The 20,535-nt window shown below is 53.2% G+C and overlaps 1 protein-coding gene across 1 annotated transcript in view; it reads left to right on the forward strand.

Annotated features, from left to right (window-relative positions):
* Nucleotides 1-20,535, forward strand: part of LOC100613237 (putative protein SNX29P2) — a 114,393-nt gene that overhangs the window by 53,708 nt on the left and 40,150 nt on the right. The window contains exons 8-9 of the transcript XR_010152307.1: nucleotides 10,400-10,639; nucleotides 18,927-19,094. The gene's annotated coding sequence lies outside the window, so the exon portion shown is untranslated. The remainder of the gene's footprint in view (nucleotides 1-10,399; nucleotides 10,640-18,926; nucleotides 19,095-20,535) is intronic.

Below are 20,535 nucleotides of genomic sequence, written 5' to 3' on the forward strand. Positions count from 1 at the left end.
TAGTGGCGTCCTCTCTTCAGCATTTCCATGGGGGGTGTGAATGTGCCAAGAATGGGGCCAGCATCTTCCTGCCTGTGGCCTTCTGTCCGAGAGCACCTGGGCAGGCGGTGAATCAGTGAGTTTCTACGAGGGAAAGCATTAGGAATATGGGAAGTGCTAAAGGGGGTGTGCTTGTCTTTCTATTTAGTTGTTTTAGGCCCTGATAAGAGATAGGAGCCGCAGGAGACAGATTGTTCTTAGCTTCTCGGTTAAGTATTTAAGTGCCTTAAGTCTTAGAGAACCACAGATTTCAAAACGGTTATTTCTTAAGAATTCCAAATGGCTTATGTGAATTGACATGCTATTTTGTATCAAATTTGGGGTCAGTTTGTTGTACTGCAAAGATACCATATCATTTTATTCTAGTTTTTTTCACTTAGGTAATTCCATTTGTCATTACACACACTCCACTGGAATAAGAAGGACGGTAACTCTCAGCTATTGAAAGCAGGGAACAGTAGACTGTGTCTCATTGGAATAAGAAGGACGGTAGCTCCTGACTGTTGAAAACAGGGAACAGTAGACTGTGTTTCATTAGAATAAGAAGGTAGTAGCTTCTGACTGTTGAAAGCAGTGAACAGTAGGCTGTGTCTCATTAGAATAAGAGGGATGGTAACTCCTGACTGTTGAAAGCAGGGAACAGTAGACTGTGTCTCATTGGAATAAGAAGGATGGTAACTCCTGACTGTTGAAAGCAGGGAATAGTAGACTGCGTCTCATTGGAATAAGAAGGATGGTAACTCCTGACTGTTGAAAGCAGGGAACAGTAGACTGCGTCTCATTGGAATAAGAAGGATGGTAACTCCTGACTGTTGAAAGCAGGGAACAGTAGACTGCGTCTCATTGGAATAAGAAGGATGGTAACTCCTGGCTGTTGAAAGCAGGGAACAGTAGACTGCGTCTCATTAGAATAAGAAGGACGGTAGCTCCTGACTGTTGAAAGCAGGGAACAGTAGACTGTGTTTCATTGGAATAAGAAGGATGGTAACTCCTGACTGTTGAAAGCAGGGAACAGTAGACTGTGTCTCATTGGAATAAGGACGGTAGCTCCTGACTGTTGAAAGCAGTGAACAGTGGACTGTGTCTCATTGGAATAAGAAGGACAGTAACTCCTGACTGTTGAAAGCAGTGAACAGTAGACTGCGTCTCATTAGAGTAAGAGGGATGGTAGCTCCTGACTGTTGAAAGCAGTGAACAGTAGACTGTGTCTCATTAGAATAAGAGGGATGGTAGCTCCTGACTGTTGAAAGCAGTGAACAGTAGACCATGTCTCATTGGAATAAGAAGGATGGTAGCTCCTGGCTGTTGAAAGCAGGGAACAGTAGACCATGTCTCATTAGAATAAGAAGGATGGTAACTCCCAGCTGTTGAAAGCAGGGAACAGTAGACTGTGTCTCATTAGAATAAGAAGGATGGTAGCTCCTGACTGTTGAAAACAGTGAACAGTAGACTGTGTCTCATTGGAATAAGAAGGACGGTAGCTCCTGACTATTGAAAGCAGGGAACAGTAGACCGCATCTCATTGGAATAAGAAGGACGGTAATTCCTGACTATTGAAAGCAGTGAACAGTAGACTGTGTCTCATTGGAATAAGAAGGACGGTAGCTCCTGACTGTTGGAAGCAGGGAACAGTAGACTGTGTCTTCATTCTTGTTCTTGCCTTTTGTCCATAGTTTTGGTCTTGGTGTGCTCATGGCTTTGATTTGTACTTGAAAGTGTGTGGGGCCTCATCATTCAATGACTAAGCTGCCAGCTGGGTCAGAGAAACAAGTTGAGCGAAAATGGACCTAGCATGGGATCTGTTTGTCCATTAAGGGATTTAGTTAGATTCTTAATCAAGAGTTTAAATTTCTGCTGTGTATGCATTTGATAATTCTTACAAAATGTGACTGATCCTACACGTAAAATGTTAGGTACTTCATTTCAGTGGGGGAAGGATTGTCATTGAATTCTAATTGAATTATTGCCAGGAATTGGTCCCATGGACTTCCCAGTCGGTAGAATGACTTACGTGGTAGCTCTTGGTGATGCTGGTGAAGGCTGGTGAGGCACAGCTGGGAGAGTTGGGCAGCTGTGAGAGCTGTCAGCTGTGGCCATCCTGCAGCTGCTACTGGCACGCTGTGCTGACCTCGTTGTCCACAGAACGTCAGCCATGCACGTGGAAATGAGAACATGTAGCCACACTGCTGTGCGGATTTACAGACCTCACAGTCCACACAATGTTAGCCGTGCACATGGAAATAAAAACTTGTAGCCACCCTGTGCTGTGCAGATTCACAAACCTCGCAGTCCATGGAACACCAGCTATGCACGTGGAAAGGAGAACGTGTAGCCACGCTGTGCTGTGCAGAGTCACAGACCTCGCAGTCCACGGAACACCAGCTATGCACGTGGAAAGGAGAACATGTAGCCACGCTGTGCTGTGCAGAGTCACAGACCTCGCAGTCCACGGAATGCCATTCATGCACATGGAAAGAACATTTAGCTACAAACATGCCTCGAACATTATTTACAGAATTCATCTTATGTAAGTGTTTTTAACATAAGTGCTGTATGTGTGAGGTAACAGGGAAACACTTTTTCATGGCAGTCCTGAGTTGATCGCTAATAAGAGTAGGACTGCAGAGAGATGAGTGACCACAATAAAACCAAGGGAAGCGGGAGACAGCAGTGTGAGAACAGTCGCGGCTCTGAGTGCCACAGAGCAGCCAGAAGGGCAGTCTGGGGAAGTGAGTGGGGGTGATGGCGTCTCAGCGGCTTGGGTTGAGTTTCTGGATGCACAGCCTGTGCCCCAGGATGGAGGTGTCGGGAGCAGTCTTGACCCATGGCAATGTTGGTGCTCAGCAGTCAGGAGTTCACCCAGGCTCCTCCCCACCACCTCCCCCACCCTGAAAGACGCCCTTTCCATCCCTGCCCTGTGAGACCAGACACTTAGAGAGCAAACTTCTCAGGTGCTAGAGGCGCTCAGCTCTCCAGAGCTCGGCCGCCAATTGGTGTTGGACTTGGGTTCTCTGCGTGACCCGGAGGCGCAGGATCCTTTTAACTCAGGGTTAAATTATTTTTCACTTTAAGAAATGCTTAAGCATTACAGGCAAAATCTTTACAATAGAATTGTTGATGGAAAACAGCCCACTCAAAAAGACAAACAAAATAAAAGTAGCCCACACCAAAAAAGTATTTTGAAAGAAAATGGTAGTGTTCCATTTCTAAACTGAGGTCTCTGTAATGTGTAGCTTGTGGAATGTCAGTGTTACAGGTGTCTAAAATTCTCAAATACGACGTCACATAATCATAAAGTCCCTGATTTTAGAGCGAGGCCACCCTATCAGGAGCCCACCTGGTTTTCAAAGTTGTCCTCCAGGAGTGTGCACTTTTTGCTGTTCAGGGTACCCCCCTCTACCTCTCCCCTCCCCTTTTAATCTTTCTGCTCCCCTTTTCCCATCCCAAATATTCATTAAGCATCCACTAGTATCTGATGGGAATGGAGGTTCTTTTGAAGCATCCGTATGTGACATCATAGACATCTAGCCAGTAGATGGCCAGGGTTGGCGTGTTTGGGACAAATGTTGCCTTACCTTTATGGGGTGTCCCTAGTCCCCAGGATCCTGGCATACCCCAACACATTATATTTTCTTGTGGGGCAAATAATTATGAGGAGCCCAACAGATAAAATGTCTCATGCGTTCCACATAGAATTCTTATTCTCTACGTTGAATAGGAGAGATGAGTTATTGACAGTTATGTTTCATCACGTCCTGGCGCTGGAAGCATTTTGAGCCGTGATGTGTGTAACAACACAGCCTGGTGCTGCCTTTAGGTTTGAATTCTATGTGGGTTTGCTCTGTGTTATCCATTGTTGGAACCATTTATTTCATTTTATGCAGAGTTGCTTTTGAAATTCATAAACAGCTTGAGTAAGCCTTTGCAAAAGCCAGATGAAAATTAATTTTTGGCATGGATGGCATATCTAACGTGAATCTGTTCTCTGAAGACTTACCTGGAGATGGTGAGGCTGACCTTGAACTGAACTGACATGGAGTTGGTTGTGTTGTGGAAATTAACACCACGCTATAAGGCTTTGAACAACCATGCAGCCCAGTGACTCACAAAGGATGGCCTTCTGATTTGTTCACTGTCCTGCTAGAGACGGAAATCCGGCATTCGTCACCTCTGTAACTGCAGGGGACTAACGTGTGGAATCCCAGGGACAGGAACACTCTGAGCCATTGCCTGAAAAGTGACCCTGGAGCTGCGCTTCCCAGGATGTTTATGGAGTGACCATGGAGCTGCGCCTCCCGGGATGTTCATGGAAGTTAGGGCTTCGGTCTTGGACAACACAGATAACATTTATCAGAATTATTGTTTCATCTGTTCTTGGAAAGTCAGCATTCAAATGAAAGTAGGAGAGAGAGATCTTAAAAAGATTGTATTTCAATTATTGGTTAATTCCTTTCTATAGACTGCCTAAGAAAAAAGGATAAATTAATAACTATTCACTGTGGTGTGACAGTACAAATTCCAGGCTGGGATTTTAAATCATCGTTTTGTTTCCCTTTTCCCCCCCAGTAGGGAATTCTGAATGTATAAAAAGTTGAGTAATACAGCAAATTATATCAGGAAGCAGATATGAGACAGTGCCTTCCATTTCAGTGTAGTAAAGGCATCATTTAAACTCGGAGTCTTTGAGGATTGGCAGCTTTCTAGGAAGAGACACTAGAAATGTGTGAATCACTGGTTGTTAGTAGGCAGGGACTTCTCATGGCCTAGAGCGTTTGCCTCCACTCCCAGTCTGCCTCTCACTTGGCCTGCAACCTCGATCAGAGTCATTCATTTCTGCAGACATCTGAGCGCCTCTCCTGTGAGATGGATCATGGGCTGGCTCAGCTGCTGGGGTTACTGTGGGGACTGAGGAAATGAGGCCTCTGAAGAGACGGAGGTGTGGAATCAGGAGCCTGCCTGACAGGACGGGCCCTCCCTCAGTGCAGTGTGACGTGGGCCTGCCGCATGCCTAGTCCTTAGACCATTGCCTGCACCTGTCAGAGCTCAGCCTGCCCAACAGGACAAGCCCTCCCTCAGTGCAGTGTGACGTGGGTCTGCCCCATGCTTAGTCCTTAGACCGCTGCCCGCACCCGTCAGAGCTCAGTCTGCCTGACAGGATGGGCCCTCCCTCAGTGCAGTGTGACGTGGGCCCGCCCCATGCCTAGTCCTCAGACCGCTGCCCGCACCCGCTAGAGCTCAGCCTGCCCGACAGGACGGGCCCTCCCTCAATGCCGTGTGACGTGGGCCTGCCCCATGCCTAGTCCTTAGACTGCTGCCCGCACCCGTCAGAGCTCAGCAGGCCTTTGTGCTCTCCTGGTGCAGGAGGCGCCAGGAGTGGTGTCCTTCATGGTCTCTACACATGGGGCCCTCCTTGCACAGGTCAGAACCCCCTTGCCGCAGAACCTCCTTGCTAAGCAGGGCCCACCCCACAGCCTCTGATTGGTTGGGCCCGAGAATGAGCATTTTCAGGAAGTTCCCTGCCACTGCTGATGCTGCTGGTCTGAGAACATGCCTGAAAATCTCTAGTACTTAGAGGAGTGAGGTGGAAGTGATGTTGTCAACAGGAAATCCGTGGACACAGGTGTGGATGGGAACCAGTAGACTGGGGTGGGTCAGCACTCATAATGTGGCTGTGCTGAGCAGGAAGCACAGGGTGTGGAGCTGTGAGCCACAAACAGGCCAGCACAAACTGGGTCCTGCTGGATGCTCCAGGCAGGAGATTCCTGGGAGCACAGGCCAGGTGGCCTTTGGGTAACTCTGGTGGGGCAGAGTTTAGAGTCAGAGTCTCCTGCGGTGCTGAAAAAAGGCCAGGAAGAAGTGTTGAGGCCTGGACGAGGCCAGTGGTTGTGGAGGGAGGGCTCGTTGTGACCTGCGGTGCAGGAGGAGTCACCCAGAGCTGGGGCAGCTCCGTGTGGGGTGGAGGGCGCAGCCAGCCTTGGTGCACTGGGTCTGGACATTTGCACACCAGCCCTCGGTGGGTCCTGAGCCTGCGAGAGGATGAGCTCAGCGGCTGCCCCGACATTGCCTTGAGGTGGAACCTGGGGAGGACGGAGGTGGTGGGTGGCAGCCCCCCCAGGAGCTGGCTGTCACCCTAAGTCAGGGAGGTTCTCGGTGTGGGCATGGAGAGCCCACGTCATCCCTCCTGGAGGGACTCAGTGACACTTTGACATGATTTTGACTCATGTTTGAAAAACAACTCTGAACTCTTGTCCAGTGTTTACTTTAAAAATACTATCTCACCACAGAGAGCTCAGCTAAGTGTGTTTCAGCACTGTTATTTCCTGAGAGAGGCTGCAGGGATCTTTAGCAGCTTGGTGGCTACAGCTGAGAGCCCCTGCTCATCGTCCCCACACCATCTTCTCACTGGTCCTGCATCACCCACATCCCGGTGTGGGTGGGTGATGGTTGGGGAGGCCGGTGGCTCAGGATGCTGCTGCCCTTCCTGCTGCCTGCCTCAGGTCCTCTGTTTGTGACCTCCAGGTCCTAAGTCCAGCTTGGTGTCGCTGGAGACCACCCTCAGGTACCCAGAGTTCCCATCAAATGAGCCTCAGTGCTGGGAACCCTGGGAAGTTTAAAGACAGTGGGTCTCATTGTGAGCCCTACTGACACCAGGCCCTCGGCTATTCCTGGATTACTGAGCAGCTCTGTAATCAGCTGCTCGCCCCCTCTGCCCGTCCCTCTGCCCGTGCCCCCTCAGCTCATACCCTCTGCCTGTCCCCTCTGCCCATCCCTCTGCCCGTGTCCCCTCAGCTCATGCCCTCTGCCTGTCCCCTCTGCCTGTCCCTCTGCCTGTGCCCCCTCAGCTCGTGCCCTCTGCCCGTCCCCTCTGCCCATCCCTCTGCCTGTCCCTCTGCCCATGCCCCCTCAGCTCATGCCCTCTGCCCATCTCCTCTGCCTGTCCCCTCTGCCCGTCCCTCTGCCTATGCTCCCTTAGCTCGTGCCCTCTGCCCATCCCCTCTGCCTGTGTCCTCTGCCCGTGCTCCCTCTGCCCATCCCTCTGCTTGTGCCCTCTCCCTGTGCCCCTTCAGCTCGTGCCCTCTGCCCGTCTCCTCTGTCCATCCCTCTGCCCATGCCCTCTGCCTATGCCCCCTCATCTTGTGCCCTCTGCCCGTCTCTTCTGTCCATCCCTCTGCCCATGCCCTCTGCCTGTGCCTCCCTGCCTGTGCCCTCTGCCCGTGCCCCCTCAGCTCGTGCCCTCTGCCCGTCCCTCTGCCAGTCCCCTCTGCCTGTGCCAGTTCAGCTTGGACCACGCTGGGCGTGGGCGCCTGCTTTCTGCCCAGGTGACTGGGCCCTGCTTGGTTCTCCACCCTCCCCTGTCCTTTGTCTGCCTTACGTTCCCTGCTCTGGCCACGCTGGTTCCCTTACCTTCTGGGAGCATGTGGCCCCTCCTGGCCCAGGCTGGTCCTGCTTCCCACTCTGGAATGTTCTCTGGAGTTCTTCCCCTGGGTGGCTTCTTCCCGCTTCCCTGCTTGGGATCACCCATTCTCGTCTGAGGTCAGCTCTACCCCTGCCTGTCTCCCTGTTTGCTTGCAGGCCACTGTCCCTGGCACTTGGGAGTCAGGAGGAGCGGGGCCAAGGTCTCACGCTCCAGGAGCTACCAGGCAGCTGCCGCAGGGACTCAGGTACTCAGGTGCTCTTCTAGCGCCTCAGCGGCTTTCACTCCATTCGTGCTCCTTTACCTGGGGCTCTGTACCAGTGCTGCCAGGAGGCCTGGCTGGCCCGGGCTGGGAGCCCACATTGAGCAGCATCTGTGTGGGATCGAGGCTGATTCCTGCGGCCCTGGTTCACAGTGGATGGCATCTGAGGGTGTCACCCTGGCCTGAGCCCAGCCCAGGTGTGGGAGTCTGGGAGACCTTGCAGTGGGACAGTTCCCATTTGCCAGCATGGGCCTCCGCAGCCTCTGCTTCCCAGCCACCAGGGGCCACAAGCAAATCTCTGCCCCTTGCCCAGGCCCCAAGGCAGAACATTTTAAAAAATCCTCCCTTCACAAGTACAGACACAGGGAAGGATTCAGCCCCTTAGGTTTAATCTGACCTGGAAATCTGTGGCATGGTTTAAGGTCAGCACAAGTGGGGAGCTGTGTCTGGGGCCTCCCGTCCATGCGGGAGAAGCATGCGGTGCTGGGAAATGCGTGGTGCAGGTGCCAATGCTCCAGAGCCGCCTCGGCCACTGTCCTCCCACATCTTGGGTTTCCCCTGCAGATTCCCATTTAGATCTTCAGTCCCATGGAGTCCATGACCATCTCTAGCCATGGTGTGACCAGCATGTGGCTTCAGATCTTGGAGACTGGACCACTCCTGCCTTGGCTCACACGTCCCCTCTGTTTCCCCTTCCCCTCCCCATGGCTTCCTTACTGGACTGCTGCTGACCAGGGCCTGTGCTGCTGTGTTCGATGACATTGACCTGTGACTCTGAGCAAGAGCTTAGATGCAGAGGTTTAGACCCAACGCCAGGCACTTGGGTGTCCCGTAAGGATTCGTAGATAAATCATAAAATCCCCGGAAGTTGGAGTCTCTTAGCTTTGCAGCTGTGGCCTTTAGACAGCCCTTGCCATGAGACTCCATCCATTAGTCTTGAGGTCACGTGTTTCCATTTTGCTCCTCATATACAGGTGGAATGTAATAGTGGCTGACTGACAGATGTTCTGAAAAAATGCACGTCTGAGCGTATGTTCCTAGCAGCATCCCTGTACTTCTGAACCACCTCTGAGCATCGATGCTTCTTAATCATCTCTGTCCTGAATTTCAAAAATTAGAGCTGTTTTCTATCCTTAGCTACAGCCAAGAGCCCAGCCACACTGCCCTGCCCCTGTGACAATGTGTGTTTGAAGACAGGGTGACCAGCCCTGCCCTGATATTTCATGGAAATCTTATATTTCAGGGAATGGGAGAGGCTGCCTGTGGAGGGAGCTGTGCACGCTAGGAGCACACGGCAGCCACAGGCTTCTCGGCTGTGCTCCAGGCTTACTGGCCCACGCTCCAAGCTTCCTGGCCCGGCAGGCAGGGCTGGCTGCCCTTGTAGGAGCCGGAAAGTCAATATTGGGATATTTCAGAATAAAGCTCACAGACGTTCTGAGGCAGCGATGCCCAGGGTGGCATGACTGTAGCCGGCCCTGGGCCTCGGAGACTCTGGCAGAGCGTGGTGTCCCTCCTAGGTCCCGGCCCCTCGTGGGAGGTATTCAGGTTTCTACCTTTCCACAGGGGAGGACGTGCTGGGGGAGGGGAGACTCTCGCAGCCTCCCTTTGGTTCAACTTCAGGGTCAGAAGAGATTGTTTGGGAAGCTGCTGAGCTTCCAAGCAGGAGTGTGAGTTTTCCTGTTTATGATCATGTGTGGAGCTTTCTTCCGTCACATGGGGAGGCTTTGAAAAGGCAGCCTTTCACATACTGTACTTGGTCAACCTGAGGACAACCCGGAGACGCCGTTACACAGAGAAGGGGTCCATGGTTCAGAGAAGACTAGTGACTTGTGAAGGGTCAGCTAGGAAGCTGAGAGGCCACACTTGGGTGGGAGGGAGGCAGAGAGGTGTGGAGGGGCTGGCGGGCATCATTGCCTGGGCAGGCAGGTGGGAAGTCCCACTCCATCATCACAGGAGTGTGCTTTGCAGGCAACCTCAGGCCACTCCAGGTGCCTGGCCACCCTGTCTCCTCCGTGTGGAGTATGGGCCTGTCCACGGGTCCTTGCTGTGGCCTCACTGACAGCGGAGAACATGGCGCATTCCCACACCTGAATGTGCTGCTCTGGGCGGCTGCATTGTAACTGCCCTGAGAATGCTGGCATCCAGGGCATGCTGTGACTTACACTGTGCAGAGGCAAGGACTGGCATTGTGTGCATGGGGGCGATGCCAAGCCGGCTGCTGATGCTAGAGCCCCTCACCTCTGCGTCTTTCTTGGTGGGAGTGGCTGGCCAGTGGGACAGCATGGCTGGCAGTGAGGTGTGAGGGGCTCCAGGGAGGGTTCCGCTCTGCCGATGGCTGGGGCAGGTACCAACTGTGTGCAAGGATATCGGTATTGCTGGGGTCCCAGGTCCAGGATGAGCAGAGTGTGTGACCGTGTTGGCGCTCAGGTCCCAAGGCCCTGCAGCCCCACAGGCACCTGGCCGCTTCTGGGGGTGGTGGGATCGTTTCTGTTCCACATCAGTTCTTTCTTAGGCAGCAGTCGGAGGCTCCAGCGCTCTTGGTGACTGCATCACAAGTTAGGAGGGATTTGCCCAGCCCTGTGTGGAGCACCTTTCCCGGGTGTGTCTGAGCAGAGTGCTCTGCTGTCCTGAATGTGAGCTTATTTGAGCCTTGGCCATCTGAGGACCTGTCTTCTGTTTTTCAGAGGATTACCCCAATGGCACCTGGCTGGGCGATGAGAACAACCCAGAGATGCGGGTGCGCTGCGCCATCATCCCCTCCGACATGCTGCACATCAGCACCAACTGCCGCACAGCCGAGAAGATGGCACTCACGCTGCTGGACTACCTCTTCCACCGCGAGGTGCAGGCCGTGTCCAACCTCCTGGGGCAGGGCAAGCACGGGAAGAAGCAGCTGGACCTGCTCACCATCTATGGCATCCGGTGTAAGTCGGGCCCCATCTTGGGGGACTGGGGTGTGCGGGGAGCTGGGTCAGGACCCACATTTCAATGCTGAGGGTGCTGGCATCAGTAGCACTGGCAGGGGGCTGCGTTTCTCCAGGCAGTTTGAAATCTCAGCCCAAGGATCAGTGCTCGAGGGGATGGATGCCCGGTTGACCCTGATGTGCTCATTACTCACGGCATGCCTGTACCAAAATACCTCATATACCCCATCATATATATACCTACTGTGTACCCTTAGAAGGTAAAAAACTCCTCGCCTCCTGTCTGTAGGCCACTCTTGAGGAGAGAGAGGAGGAGGAGAGCCAGGGCCTTCCCTGCTGTCCTGGCCACGCTGACCCAGGCCCCCCTGAGCCCCTCCTAAGCGGGTGGAGTGCCACCTGCCTCCTTCCTTCTGAGAGGGCTGGGCCTCAGCAGCCATGCCAGGGCCTCAGCGCTGACCTGGCTGTGATGGGAGCTAGGAGAGCTCCAAAGCCTGATTTTCGTGCCCAGCCCGGCCTGTGATGTTTCCCTCTCCTCTGAAGAGTGGGACTTCCTCCAGGTGGCGATTGCGGTACTGCCTTCAATGGCGTTTGATGGGCGCTCAGGTCCTCTTTGCCAGCGTCCATGATCCATTTGCTCCACAGAGCCCGTCTGCTTCAGAAGCTGTCCTCCTGGCTTCTAACAAAGATGTAAAGTGAAGCAGCAGCAAACGCAAGAGACACGAGGCCCCTGGCGGGAGGGTGTGGGAGGGTACAGCAGCCTCCGGCAATCTGGGCTCTGGAGAGTTGCCTCAGGGGATCGTGAAATGGAAATCTGATCTTGAAACAGGGCGAGCGAGGTGGAGCACTCAGCGTCCGGGATCTCAGCGTGCAGGGGCGTCTGGGATCTCAGCGTGCGGGGGGCCTCCGGGATCTCAGCGTGCGGGGGGCGTCCAGGATCTCAGTGTGTGGGGGCCGCTGTTCCAGCAGGAAAGAGCCTTGCTCCTCTGGGAAGCACGGTGTGGCCCGTGAGCCTCTGTCAGGAGCAGAGGGGGAGTGGAAGGGCTCGGCTGTTCCGTAGCTGCTGTGAAAATGGGGTCTGAGTAAGACTGGGGTGTCATGCTGACTGCAGGTTTTTCTGGAAGCTGCTGAGAGGTGGGTCCAGGTCCCACCCACATGTGTGTGAGCAGGTCATGGCATCTTCCCATGTGCCATGTCTTGTTCCAGGCGTGCGCCCCAGCTGTCAGACACTGGCGGGCACCCATCCTGGACCCTGAGGGTAGTCTCAGATAACTGCCTGGGAGACCACACGTGGGGCCTCCTCACAGCTTCTCAGCGGTGGAGTAAAGCAGGTCACGAGGATCAGAGGGTCATGGGGCAGGGGTCACCCGCAGCCTTCTTCTGAAGGGCCACATGGCAGATGTTTCAGGCTTTGCAGGCCCTGGGGTCTCTCTTCAACTGCTCAGCTCTGAAAGCAGCCACAGACCAGGTGTCACAGGAGTGTCAGGCTGGGCTACAGGTTGGAGGCACAGCCTGGACAGAGAGGAGCAGGTGCTCTTTGGAGAGGATGGTGGCATGTGGGATGAGCGTGCTGTGCTGTGTGGGGCAGTGGCATTCGGGGCTGGGCCCTGTTCCCATGTGAGGAGTCCCTGCTCCTCCAGGGAGATGACAGGGGCCTTGGATGTGAAGCTGGAGGCCGGCTAGCTCTGCTTTGGAGACGGTGCCTTGGTATGTCAGGCTAAGGATTTGGGCTTTCAGGGCATTGGCTGCGATTGGTCTTTTTATTAATCGAGCACAGGGAATGTTCCAGTGAGGTGACAGGGGCATGGCAGGGCGATAGAGCAGAGCCCATGGCGGTGGGGTGGCTGTGTCTGTATTCAGGGAGTCCGTGTGGGGTGGTGGAAGGCACTGCATAGGGCAGAATGGGGCAGGCCCCGATTCCCTGCATGTTGTGGCTATGAGTTGACCTTCCCTGCTGAGCTTCTCCTTGCTTGGGAAGTGCTGCCAACCTCGATGGGGTTCTGGAGGCTGGAGAGGGGAGTGGGAGCCTGGCATGGGCCACCACCCTCTCCCCTGGGCCCGCTGGCTTCAGGGCCATCCTCCAGACAGCTGAAGTCATTGGCTCTGTTCACCAGGCTGCTGGACCTCATGGCTTGGGGCCCACTGGCCCTGCCTCCCCAGGCTCTGAGCTGGGCTCTGGAGCACGGTCCCCTGGCAGGGGCGTCCGCTAGCACCATCATTCTGCTGGAAGTTCCTCCGGGGCGGAGGTCCTGGGCTTGCTCACAGCGCCCGGCCCCTTGGAGATGCCCAGTGAATTCTGGTCTCTAGAGCCGAGCTTTGGGAAGGTCATGGTGTGGCTGACCTTCAGGGTGACTTTGCATGAGGAAGGCTGGCCTGTCCACCGGGCCGTGTGGAGGGGCCTGGAGCAACTGCTGGGTATGGACCAGGGCTAGGCCTTCTCCCCCAACCTCAGGCCAGGCATGCCTGTGTGGCTCGTGCTTAGATGGAATTGCTGAAATGTTAAAAGCATGGCTTTACCTTTTCTCCCTGTGGCCCAGTTTCATTCTTATTGCTGATCGTTGCCCAAAAAACCAAAACAAATCAAATAAATACATGGACCAAACCTCCCAGGCCCCAGCTTGAACAGCGGCAGGAATGGAATTGGCCGCATCACCGCATCTTACTCTCTGCTGTTGCTTCAGAGCCCGCAGTGATGCCTGTAGCGTCAGCAGTCAGAGGTCTGCGGCTGTCCTCACTCAACCCAGGCAGCTCACGAGGGAGAAGATTTTGATTTAAGTTTCTCCTTATTTGTCAGCAGAAAGATTTTCTTTCTTTTTCTGGAGAAAAAAGTCTACATTTTGAAACACACAGTAGGTAAAGTCTCTAAGTACCACCTTCTCAAAATGAGGAAATGAGGTTATTGAAAGAGGGAGAGAGAGAAATTTGCTTTTTGGGGTGTTGGCTTTCTTAGGGTTCCCAAGGATTGGTGGACCCCCCGAATTTGCGCAGCTAACCAAATTTGTGTGTTTTATGCAAAAGTAGCATATTATTGCAACTTGGAAAACCTTGGAGCATTTTCCTAAGGAATGTGCTCTCAGGACAGCAGCATTTGCCTGTTTTCTCTATGAAGAGAAATTGGTTTAGTTCTTAGGATTTCTATCCATGGCTCGCTCACGCCTCTGCTTGGACTGTGCATCCAAGCCGGTGACCCCAGATCTGAGGGCTTTTCTAAAGAATGCTGTCTAAGGCCATGCCACCCTGAACACACCCAATCTCATCTGATCTAAAGAATGCTGCTGTGGATGGCCGATCCCCATGAGACCTCCTAGCAGTTACAGAAAGACTGGATTCATTTGCACAAAGTAAAAAGTTATGCTTTCAGAGTTGCCCTGTCAGATGATTGTAGTTCCTTTCACATCATTCACTCCAAGCGCAGGTGGTGTTTCCTAGCGGGAAGCAGCGGGGGCCACTTCACCCACACCTGTCCCTGTGAGTGCAGGTGTGCTACCTGGCCCCATTGTGTCTTTCAGGGTGCCTCAGGTTCCTGTGGCCACTGGGACAAAGCTCACAGCCTGGCTGGCTTAGAACACAGGCTTGTGTTCTCGTGCAGGTTTGGAGGCCAGATGCCTGGGATGAAGGTGTGGGCAGGGCCACGCTGCCTGAGAAGGCCCTTTCCTTCTCCCAGCTTCTGGTGGTGGCCGCATCCCTCCAGTCTCTGCCCGCGTCCCCCATGGCTGTCTTCCCCCCGTGTCTCCCTCTGTGTCCCTCTCCTTACGACAGTCACTGGATTTGGAGCTCCCTCTCCTGCAGGATGACCTCATTACAACCTAAGGAATCACATCTGCAGAGACCCTAGTTCCCAGTCAGGTCACATTCTGGGGTCCTGGGCCAGGACATGAGTTTTGTGGGGACACTGTTCAGCCCAGTACACAGGACACGGGTGGTCAAGTGCTGTCTCTTCTCCAAGTTCTCTGTGAGGTGAAATGGTGAGGCTGACCTATATGTGTCCTTAAGGCAGAATGTAGACTCCACGCAGGGGTGGGTGTCTGTCTGTGTGTCTTGGGACATTGAGCGCCTCACGGTGACTGAGAGCTGGGAGGAAGGTGTGGTCAGTGTGGGCTCCAGGCAGAAAAGTGAGCAGAGCCTCCTTCTCAGCAGGTCACCCAGATGCTGTGACCTGGAGGTAGTCCTGCAGGTGGCTGTGAGGGGCTCTCTTGCTAACAGACTGAGGACAGGTGTCTCTCCATCATTTTTTCTCATAAAGGAATGAGTCAGCAGGCTTGAAGAAGGTGGCTGGCTTGGCCTGGAGGCTGCACATGTGAGGTGCACGGGGTGTGGGCTGTGCATGCTTCCCCCGGGAGGGAGCATGTCAGCTGGCTTCCATCGGGCAGAGGCTTCGAGATGCCTTTTGTTTTTCTAGGCAGCGCTGTCACGTCGAGTCTGTAATTTGAAGAAATCAGTTGTTGGCACTCGGTTTTGTGCTGCCTTCCCTTGCACATGAGAGTGCATTAGCAGGTGGTACTCTTCATTCCTTTGTGACTGATAAAGCCACATGCCACCCACCAAGGCACAAGATGACAAGCCCTCCTGGCTCTCTTGTCTCGCTTCCCACAGTGCCTCTCATGGCCCCACAGATGGAGAGCTGGGAATCGGCTTGTGATTTGAACCACCAGAGACAGTAACGGGGGTTCTGGAAAGTGGGAAGGCAACTAACGGTGTAATGGAGACTCTTTAGCTCTTTGGGGACTGCAGGACAGCTCGCCAGGAAAATAGAGGCATGCACGGTGGCAGGGATGCTGCCTGGCTGAGCCTGGAAGGCAAGCCCGTCCTGGCCTTGAGGGGCCTCGGTGGGCATAGTGTAGGGATATGGCTGGGGAAAGCAGGGACTGAGGCCAGACAGGGTGTTCTCCTCCCAGGTGACGCCACGCTGTGGGGATCCCATGAGCCTCAGTAGCCGGATGCCGAGCACTTCTATTCCCCTTGAGTCCTGGGCACTGCTCGGGGGGAGACTTCTGCCTCGATCGAAGTCCGACTAGGCCTCCCAGAGCAGGGGCTGCGGGTGCCTTGGGCTGAGGGAGCTCAGGACAGCAGAGGCACGTGTGCGGGGCTGTGCGTGTTCTTCCCGTCTCTCTGAGCACCTCTCATGGGTTCCTAGGATCCAGTGAGGGCCGCTGCTTCTCCACCTGGTGGGCCCAGGAAGCTTGCACTTTAAGGCCGGTGTTCACTCCTAACTAGTAATTGGACTTGGACACATCACTTCTCCTTTTTCTGGCTTTTGCCTCAAAACCAAAGTGATGAGAGTAGTGACATTCCTACTTCATGAGGCTTTTTTTAAAAAGTCTGTCAAATAACATCAGATCAAATGCTTAAAGTGGAAAATGGCAGTTAAATTCAAGGTGATCTTTTGATCCCATCATGATAGGATTTTTCCCACTCCCTGTTAAGTGCAGCTGCTCAGTGCTGTCAGAAACGGTAAAGGAATCCGAGCCCCGAGGGCTGCCCAGAAGTGGGCGCTTGCCCCAGCTGCTGTCCAGTAGCATCTGCGGGCAGCACCTGCACCCATCTGTGCATTTTCAGATCCTCGCCCTCCTCACCCACCGCGCTCTGCGGGCAGCACTTGGGCGGCTGGTCCGTTCTCTGGATCTCCTTGGTGGCCGGCAGGGGGCATTCGCCCAGGCTGGGGCCTGGAGCGCAGACGGAAGGAATTAGATAATTTGATGTCTGAGGACAGTGGAAACTCGGTGGCGGGTAACCAGATGAATATATATTTTTTATTTAATAAGTATGAGTCAGGGTTTGAACTGGCAACTTGATTTTTACAAAGTTGAATTTAAATGTGAATGTTTTCACTCATTTCTCTTACCTGTACACCTGGGTGTTTTAGATTTATCTTCTTTCCTGTTACTAACCCGTTTTTAAATTTTGTGTGGACTCATTCATCCTTCAAAGTCTATGGAATTTTTCTCCTGGAGTGTGAAGGTGGGAGGGTCACAGGAGGGCGGCTCTGAGGATGTTTCTTTTTATCTACTCGTGCTCCAAAGACGTTTTCCTGCTGGTGGGATGGCTGTTTCTTTCTTGCCTCCCGGTGGCAGCAGCTGGGCTGCTTTGTATCTAAAATCAGTAGTTGGGCTCTCATGAAACTATTGAAGTGCAGTTTGAAAGCTGGGTTTTCCGGTAACTATGGTGCAACCTCTGGCAGCAGCTGGGCTCTCCTGTAAGGATTTCCTTGTGATTTTAATGGTTAGGTTCCCCCATGACCACAGCCAGCGGCTGGGTTCCTCTGTGAGTCACTAAAGTTGCTCAGCCTGGGGCTTCCTGAGGCGCCCCAGTCACCCAGCCAAGATCTGAGGGTGACTTGGAGTATTTTAGAGATGACCCGAGAATTGGAAGCCAAAGAGTGGCTGCTTCCTGTATGGCTTCTTTATGCATGAGGATGAAAATATGCTGCCGAAATGACTTTAGGGTGTTCTTCCCTCTCATCCTACAAATCCCACTGTCCTGGCTGGTTTCTTTTTGTCTGTAGCACAGACAGGTTGGTTGTGATTATACAGAGAGTCAAAACGTGTCTCAAGTATCTACCGATAAAAAAGTCAAGAGGCATGTTTCCAAAACCCGAGGGACTTTTGATACCTAATAGAGTACTTAAAAAAACCCAAACACTTCTTTCTCTGTTTTAATTATTTCCACCATTTTAGTCTCAATGGGAACAGATTTTTAGGGTTTAGGCAGTAGAGTCCAAACTTGAGGCTCTTGGTAGTCGAAACAGGATGCTTTTCAGCTTAATCTTTTTATTACTACAATTTTGGATTCCATCCTGTATTTTCCTGTAAATTAGTGAAGTTGCATGAGCCAGCTAGAGAGGCCACTGCATTGAAGAGCCCTTCCCATCATGCCCACATTCGTCATCACTACAGGGATGGGGTCCTGTGGCCTAGTGGGAAGTGGCCAGGCATGCAGTAGGGCGCTGGCTCCATCCTGTCACCTGCTCCGCCGTGGCCTTCGGATCCTCAGTTTTCTCCTTGTTGAATACAGGGCATCCCTGGATGCTGCTCAGGGCATGCTGAGAGCTCTCCATAGCGCATAGGTGGTAGAGAACTGGGGGTCCCAGGACAGTTCTCTGCGTGTGCACGGTGAGCCCCAGGAAGACAATGCACCTGGCTTTGGCCCCACAGTGAGAGTAGGTTGTGCCCACTCGGCTTGTGGTATAGGGACTCCAGGGATGAGGACACAGGCCCTGTCCATAAGGAGTTTGTGCTCTAGTTGAGAAAGCATGATGGAGAGGCATCGGGAATGACATAAGCAAGCCCCGGACCTGAGCAGCGATGGGAGGGTGTCTTGCAGTCCGTTGTAATCACTATTTACACAGGAGCAGCCACTGTGCACCAGAATGTTCTGGGTGCCTGACCCCCATGGGTGGACACAACAAAGGCCCATGTTTATGAGGGGGACAGTAACAATACATACATGAATTCTGCAAACTGTGTTTGCGAGGGGAACAGAATAACAATACATAACGTGAATTCTCCAAACTGTGTTTGTGAGGGGGACAGAGTAACAATACATACTTGAATTCTGCAAACTGTGTTTGCCAGGGGAACAGAATAACAATACACACGTGAATTCTCCAAACTGTGTTTGTGAGGGGAACAGTAACAATACACACCTGAATTCTCGAAACTGTGTTTGTAAGGGGGACAGGGTAACAATACACACATGAATTCTCCAAATGCCAGAAGGTGGTCAGTGCTCTGACAAAACAAGTGGGAGGAGGGTGGGAGCCCAGGAGGGCGGGAGGGCCAGGTGGTTATCCAGGGGGATGGTGAAGCCAAGACATGAAGGAAGGGAAGGCGGTGGCCGAGCAGGTCTGAGTAGGCGGAGGACCAGCGAGGTCTGATCCAATCGTTGAGGTCCCTGATCTCACCCTCTGGGCATTCAGGACCTTAGGTGCTGCTGCGAGTTCAGGGCAGAGGGAAGTTGGAGCGTGGAAGGTCTGGGAATCTTGTGAGAGCCCCAAGTGTGCACCTGGTGTGGGCCGACCAAGTCAGAGGGATCAAGAACTTAAGTAAATGGAAAGAGTGTGTCATGACACCTTAGTGAGAATTTATATCTCATGGGGAGCCCCGCCTGTGGGCCAGCTAAGCACCTTCTGTGCAGTGGGCCTTTCCAGACCCTTGCAGGAAGATGGGGCCGGCCTGGTGGGCTGGCGTGCCTGGGTGAGGCCTCTTCAGCGGGCCCTGGCCCTGCAGCCAGGCAGCTCCTGGTGGCTGTCCCGAACAGGCCTCACCCCTTCTCCTTGGATGTGTCCTTCCAGGTCACCTTTTCTATAAATTTGGCATCACAGAATCTGACTGGTACCGAATCAAGCAGAGCATCGACTCCAAGTGCCGCACGGCGTGGCGGCGCAAGCAGTAGGGCCAGAGCCTGGCGGTCAAGAGCTTCTTGCGGAGAATGCCCAACTCATCCTCCTACTGCCCCTCAGGTAGGCCTCGTGCTGCAGGAGAGGCCGCCCTCCCCCGCTCGGGGCAGCTGGCCTGGTGGCACCCTCAGGGGCAGCCAGAGCGTGGCCGGCGGCTCCACCAATGGCCAGGAGCCGAGGCCAGAGGCTTGTGAGGTGCACACGGAGCAGTGGAGCTGCAGGACCTGTGCCTGGCCCTGTGCGCCCTTCACACAGACAGCCTCGGGCCTGCTCCAGGCTCCTCCGTGAGGGACAGAGGGCCTGTTGGGCCTCCTGGAAGTCCTCTGGATGGGGGCAAGGAGGCCGAGGCCTTTGTGTGGGGCTGCTGGCCATTGTATTGTCACGATTTGCCTGGTGACTCTGGGTGAGGAAGTGGGGTGGATTCTGAATTGTGCTTTATTTTTACTTTGAGTTCATGGCCTTAGTTGGATTTATCCACAAGATAATGGAAACAGTTCTCTTTGAGTTGCCTCTCAGGCATTGCTGGGGGGATTGTTCTCCTTGGAGAATTTTCACTAGGAATGACAATGTGACTTGATACTGCCTTTTACCCAAGACATCTCAAAATATTTTAATACGTATTTGAATGAAAACTATTCTCTTAAAGCTCCCCACCGTAGCTGCATTGGCAGCGACTCTTGGAACTTGAGCTCTGACTGGGGCTGGGGTCAGGATGGGAGGGCAGCTGTGGGCAGGGCCAGCTCTCCTATTCAGTGGAGTCTCCGTCGGCCGGAACCCTTTGTTCTGGAAGTCCTGGGAGTTACAGACCAGATCTTTGTCGGCCGGAACCCTTTGTTCTGGAAGTCCTGGGAGTTACAGACCAGATCACCTGGAGTTCTCCCGGGGCCTTGTTCTTTCTGAACCAGACTTCAGGAAGTGGTTTTCCCGGGCTGTTTTGGTAGTTATCAGATACTCGGCCTCAGCTGCTGCCCAGGGGCTTGAGGATGGGAGGTGGCTGCCTGTAGTGGGCCACACAAGTTGTGTCCCTAAAGCAGCGCTTTATTGAGTGACCTGTGTCGAAGAAGCTCTTCTATTCTAGGCCTTTCTACTACAATGAGGAATTCTGCCTTGGGACTTGAGAGAGGTAGCAGTCCTAGGGTGTGGGTTAGGGGCATTCACTGAAATACCATGTAGCAGCGTAACCTGTGGCTATTGAAATGTGGCTGTAGGAATATTGCTCATGACTTGACTTCTGCTCTTGAATATTCATAGCTGGGCAGCAGAGAGCGATGTGAGGACTATACTTATGGCATGTTACCATTTTTATTGCAAATATATAGGTATATGTGGAAGTTGATTAAAAATTTATGTGTGATCATTTTTACAGTGCCTATCTCTAGGTAGTAGGATAATTTTTATTTTTTCCCTTGTCTTTTATTGTAGTTTCTCAGTTATTTCCAATAAGCACTGCATTAGTTTTATAGTTGTAAAAAATGTTGTTTAAAAGTCAGGGAGCCCAGGCGTG

This window comes from Pan troglodytes, chromosome 18 (assembly GCF_028858775.2).
Source record: "Pan troglodytes isolate AG18354 chromosome 18, NHGRI_mPanTro3-v2.0_pri, whole genome shotgun sequence".
Taxonomy (NCBI): domain Eukaryota; kingdom Metazoa; phylum Chordata; class Mammalia; order Primates; family Hominidae; genus Pan; species Pan troglodytes.